Raw genomic sequence first — 6,405 nt, forward strand, 5'->3', positions numbered from 1 at the left:
TCTTGCTTAGCTCTAGTTGTTGGTGAACTTACTTGATCCTAGTTTATTTAGTTTTTGTGATTGTAAAATAAAAGTCAGTTTAGTTCTGCATTCTTACCAGATAAATTTGTAATTGCTTTTAAAAATCCTATTCACCCCCTCTATGCATCATCTTAACCTTTTAATCCTAAACCTTGGCCTTCAAAGCTAGCTTTTGTCCTCCCTTGTGCATTCCTAAAACCTAAGCACGAGCATCCTCGCAATCTTCTTAGCAACTTTCAAAGCTTTGATTCTTGAACGATATCATTGGAGGACACTTGAAGAAAGTTGTATATTCCTTTGATTTTTTTTATCTTTTGTTCTTAATAAGGCAAGAAGGTGGAATGTACTTCCTCTTTGTACACCCATCATCTCCATGAGATGCACCATGGCAAAGTTGTTACTTTGCATACTTGCATTGACAATAAACAAATCAGTGAGAGCTTCCCATGCTTTCTTTGTAGTATGTAGTGAGGTGACGAATATGTGGCATATCCTTTGGACCCACGGCTTGTTGAATTATGTACAAGGCAGATATTATTACATAACCGGACATACGAGGCGGTTCCCCACCATAGGCTGGAGGTGGCGATCCCATCCACCTTCCGGAGGCATTGAGTAGACTATAACCCACTTCTGTTCGAGTCAAGTTGTCGGGATTATGTGCCTTGAACCCTTGACAAATTCTACAAGATAAGGAGCAACAAGGCTCGGTAGGTCATAAGAACCATGCACTCACCGTATCAAAGAAAAAACAAGCGTATAAGATAAGACAATTGAGTTACCCATTGCTAGAAGAACTAGTGCTAGGCAAAATTAAAAAAATGATATAATGAAGGGTAGTTTTTGAAATAGTAATGGTTTTAAGGATCTGACAAAGCATTTAGTAGTTCAAGAGACAATTAGGGAACGTAAGCTGGATTTCTTTATTGTTATAGAAACAGGGAAAGACAATTTTCAGTACCTTTCCTTCAAAATTTGTCAGTTGATTTGGAATATGTTTGGTACTGCCTTTCCCCTATTGGAAGATCCGAGGGCTATGCTGGTGGGGCTCATTCGCAAGCTATTTTGGTTAATTCTTTTGTTGCTGGAGATAGATGTGTTAAGTTTCATCTCTCTTCAAAGGCCTATAATTTTGAGTGGTCTCTTGTTGTAGTATATATGGTGCAGCCCAGAATGTTCAAAAAGGTGAGTTTATGGCTGAGTTTGTTCGCTTTTTGATGATGATGTCCGTCCTATGTTAGTTTGCGGAGATTTTTAACATTACTTGTCCGTAGGAAGAGAAGAACAATGATAATTTTGATACTTGATGGTCATTTATTTTTAACGCAATTATTGAAAGTTTTGACTTACGAGAATTAGTTCTCTCAAGAAGACAATTTACTTGGGACAATATAAGACAAACTCCCGCATACGAAAAGCATCACAAAATTCTTGCTAGTGTATTGTGTGAACAAAATTTTCCTCTAATAAGCAATAGAGTTGTATCAAGATCGGCGTCAGATCACACGCATTTGCTTTTGGATTCACATGACCAAGCTCACCTAGGAAATAAAGCTTATGTTTTCTTTTGAACTATCTTAGCTTCAACATGACCGTTTGTATAATATGGTGGCTCAAGAGTGGGATGCTATAAGCTATGGAAATACTCCAATAGAGAGATGGCAGAATAATATCCGCCATCTGCATAATTTGCTTAGGTTTGGGCTAAGAATGAAAGTAGCGGTTATATAAAAAAAGGTGAAACAATGTTTGCTTAAGGTAATTGATAATCTTGATCTCAAAGCTAAAAATGGTCCACTCACTGCCTCTGAGAGGGAGGCGATGAGGGATGCCAATAAGAAAGTGGACAAGTTGTGCCGATACGAAGAGTCTAAAGGGGCACAATGAGCTCAAGTAAAGCATATTCGGGAAGGAGGCAATAACACTAAATATTTCACTTAACTGCAAATGTAAATCATCGTAGGAAAAAAATCTTCCAACTTGAACAAGAAGAGGGGACGGTCATTGGGGCTCCGATTCAGAATCTCTTCTCGATGGTTGAGTCCGAAGTCCATTATATCCCACAAATTTCCGTAGAGGAAAATTGTATTCTTGCATCCGACTTTGAGGATAAGAAGGTGTTTGAGGCTGTAATTAGTTAACAATATAATGGAACGACCTAGGAGCCACCATAGCAATTTTATGTTCTGAACCATCCGATCATGCACTTGAATGGTTCAGATTGCCTCCACGTCATCTCATCCTTCCCGCAGGGCCACAGACCTGGTTCGCTTCGTGGAATCGCTCTAAATGGGCCAACTAATCATTGTTGGGCTGCTACTCCCCTGATCGAGCTAGGGGAGTTCTGGTTAATCAGACCGTGTCAGTATCGTATGGGCTTAGAGACCTTTTAGAATCCGCGTCGTCGGCCTCGTGGAAAAATTGGCAGCCGAAACGACGAGGTCTCCTCATTAATCGGGCCACACCGTACGTGCGGGCGATCCCTTCAACAACCCAACTCCTGCCCTTATGTATCGGCTGCGGCGGAGTCTCCTCTGCGCGACTCGATCTGGATGGGTGTAACATCCCTTTTTTTCTAAACCTAATTAGGGTAATTTGTGCATCATGAGCATCATGGTACCAAGATCTGATGTTTTTTAGGATTCTTTTTAGGGGAAGTCATAAAAATAGATGTTATGGATTTGTTTTAGAGTTTTCAACGAGACATCAATCATTATTTCATCTTAATTAGTGATCATTCTTCGTCCTAAGAAGGAGAATGCAATTCAAATCCAACAATATAGACCGATTTGTTTTCTAAACATAAGATTTAATTTTTTAACAAAGTAGGTATAAATAGAGTTACCAAGGTGGCACATGTTGTAATTAGACCAACACAAACCACGTTCTTGCCTGGTAGGAATATTTTTGAAGGTATCATTATTCTTCATGAGATTATCTATGAACTTGGTAGGAAGAAAATGGACGGTGTGTTACAGAAAATTGGTTTCGAAAAAGTATATGATAAGATTAAGTGGCCGTTTTTTGAAACAAGTAATGCGTATGAAAGGTTTTGATCCTAAGTGTTGCTAGTGGATTGATCATATTTTTTAGTCAGGGGAGTGTTGGTATCAAAGTAAATGATGACATTAGTTAACAATATAATGGAACGACCTAGGAGCCACCATAGCAATTTTATGTTCTGAACCGTCCGATCATGCACTTGAATGGTTCAGATTGCCTTACGTCATCTCATCCTTCCCGCATGGCCACAAACCTGGTTCACTTCGTGGAATCGCTCTAAATGGGCCAACTAATCATTGTTGGGTTGCTACTCCCCTGATCGAGCTAGGGGAGTTCTGGTTAATCAGACCGTGTAAGTCTCGAAAAATTGGCAGCCGAAGTGACGAGGTCTCCTCATTAATCGGGCCACACCGTACGTGCGGTTGATCCCTTCAACAACCCAACTCCTGCCCTTATGTATCGGCTGCGGCGGAGTTTCCTCTGCGCGACTCGATCTGGATGGGTGTAACATCCCTTTTTTTTCTAAACCTAATTAGGGTAATTTGTGCATCATGAGCATCATGGTATTTTCCTAGGGAAATTGCATAAGGAAATAATCTTGGAAAACCCTAATGTTATGCCAAAACCCTCTGAATTCAAATCCTCTCAAATGTTCCAGAAGTTTCAAACTGAAATATGTTGCATTTGTGCTTTGTTAAGAAGTACATTTGTTATTTTGAAAGTTTCAGAAAGTTTGAAGTTTCAAAACTATTTCAAAAAGAGTTTGAAAAAAAAAGTTAGAAAAAGAGAAGAGAGAAGAAAACCCCCTCTCCACTGTTCCAGGCCAACAGCCAAACTCTCCTCTCTCCCATCCTCTCTCTGCACCGCCCAAAAGAGGCAAGCAACCCAACTCGGCCTAGCAGAAAGTTTTCTGCAAAATCTTCATCTCCCCCGCGAAACCAAGCTGCTTCCTGGCAGCTCGCCAGCCGCCCGATGGTCGTCGCGCGCAGAGATGCCCGCCGCCACCCCGGCCGGCAATAAAGCCTTCTCCGCCGCCAGGACGAACCCTAGACGCCCCCTTTTTCCTCTCTCTCTCACTCTCTCCGCCTCCTCCCGCTCGAGGCTGAACCCTAGCCGGCCAGCAACCGCCTTGCCCCATCGTTTCAGGCCACCCGAAGCTCCGACGAGTGGCCCATGAGCACCGCCATCCTCTCCTCGTTCGCCTCGTCCACGCGCAGGTGCAGGGAAGCCCGAAGACGAGCCAATCAGGCCCTCCGTCCCCGCCTCCGGTGAGGGTCGTCGGCGTCGATTCCGGCCGCCCCGAGGCTCACCGTCGCCACCATCAGCATCGCGGTGAGCTCCTCAACCCGCCGGTGCTCTCGACCCTCTCTCTAGCCCTCGGGTCCGCCCCCGCCACATACGCCTGCCCCCGCCACCGCTCGGCATCGCCGCTGGCGATGCTTCGACCACCCTCAGCTAACGGCGCCACCACCATCCTGCTCGCCTCGGACAGGCGCGTCCAACATGCCCATCCGCGCGTCCAGGGGCGCCCTCTAGCGACGCCGCGCTATGGTCACCGGCGGCAGCACAAGGTGGTTGACCCCGTAGCCTTTTTCTTTTTGTTTAAATGTTTTCTGAAATTCATTTTGGTAAATAAAAATAATATAATAGGTGGAGCCCCTTGTTAGGATTTTATTATTTTCGTAAATAATTAGAAAAATAATAAAACCATGACATGTGGGTCCAGTCTACCAAATTTTATTAATTTCCAGAATTTTCAGAAATGATTTAAAATGAATAAAACTTGTAAAATTCATAACTTATTCATTTTAAATCAGAAAATATGTATAATATATCAAAAAAAAAATTAGAAAAATGAGATCTACATTTTGGTTGCAAAATCATGCATAACTTAGAACCTAGTTATTTTAGAAGAACTTAATCAACCCCTCTGAGGCTATGGAACTGTTAACCCTAATTCCGTCGAACCTCAGTTAAATTGATGATGTCTTAGGGTTAACTTCAATACCTTTAACATGTCATGTCATCATTCTTGTATGTGCATTGCATCAATGCCATGTGTTGATTGTTGTTCTACCTTTCCGGTGTTTTCTTCTTCGCGATCGATAGAGCACGATCCCGAGATGTTGAAGATCGACAACGACGCAACTCAATATTTGTCCATCGACGAACAAGTCAAGCATGGGATCTCTGAAGATCCATATTGGTTTGTAAGGGACAAAGGCAAGCCCTAGCCTGGTTCCTATTATGATTTCGAAATGCTTTTACTTCTGGTTCCTACATATTGCATTTGTTTCCAATATGTTTTACCGGTAGGTATAGTTATTGAAAGGATCGTATGCCGCACCTAGAGGGGGGGGTGAATAGGTGCTAACCAATTTTTAGTTCTTTTTCAATTTAGGCTTGACACGAATGGTAAATTCTCTAGATATGCAACTAAGTGAATTTACCTATATGACAAGGATATCAACTAAGCAAGGTATAGCTACGCAATAGTAGATAGAGTGGGATAGAGGTAACCGAGAGTGTAGCACGCGATGACACGGAGATGATTCCCGTAGTTCCCTTCCTTTGCAAGAAGGTACGTCTACGTTTGGAGGAGTGTGGTTGCTACGCAAGCCAAACCAACAGCCACGAAGGCTTCACTCAGATCTCCCGTGAGCAACGCCACGAAGGCCTAGCCCACTTCCACTAAGGGATTTCCTCGAGGCGGAAACCGGGCCTTTACAAAGTTCTTGGGGCACACATCCACAACCAAATTGGAGGCTCCCAAATCTGTAACAATACAACAATCAACAACAATACATCAACAACAAATCAACTAGGGAACCAAATAGGAACACTAGCATGAGATCCCTCAAACAAGAGAGGGGAAATGAAGAACGCTTCGGTGAGGATGTAGATCGGTGTCTTCTCCTTCGAATCCCCAAAGATCAAGAGCTTTGGTTGGGGGAGGAAGGAGATCTTGCAAATCTTGACTTTCTTGAGGTGGCTCTAATGGAGGTGGCTTGACAGATTTCTTGTGTAATGATTGAGCAAGCAACCAAGGTAGAAGAAGGGGGTATTTATACCCCCTCTCGAAATTGAGCCGTTGTCTGCTTCGGGGGCCGGATAATCCGGTGTAAGTAGGGCCGGATAATCCCCCCCCCGGATAATCCGGCCTGCAGAACAAAAGAGTGACATTGTCCGGCCAATTATCCGGCCCATGTACTGATCCACAATTCCTCCAGTCCTTAGCCAAAATCGAGGGGGCCGGATATTTCCAAAAGATCCGGCCCGGATAATCCGGCCCTGGTACAATACCGGGACATTATCCGGCCAAATGTCCGGCCCCCCTACTGAGCTGCTTTTCCTCGAAGACTTAGCCAAAATCGGGGGCCG

The sequence above is a fragment of the Lolium rigidum genome, chromosome 3 (genome assembly GCF_022539505.1).
Source record: "Lolium rigidum isolate FL_2022 chromosome 3, APGP_CSIRO_Lrig_0.1, whole genome shotgun sequence".
Classification (NCBI taxonomy): Eukaryota; Viridiplantae; Streptophyta; class Magnoliopsida; order Poales; family Poaceae; genus Lolium; species Lolium rigidum.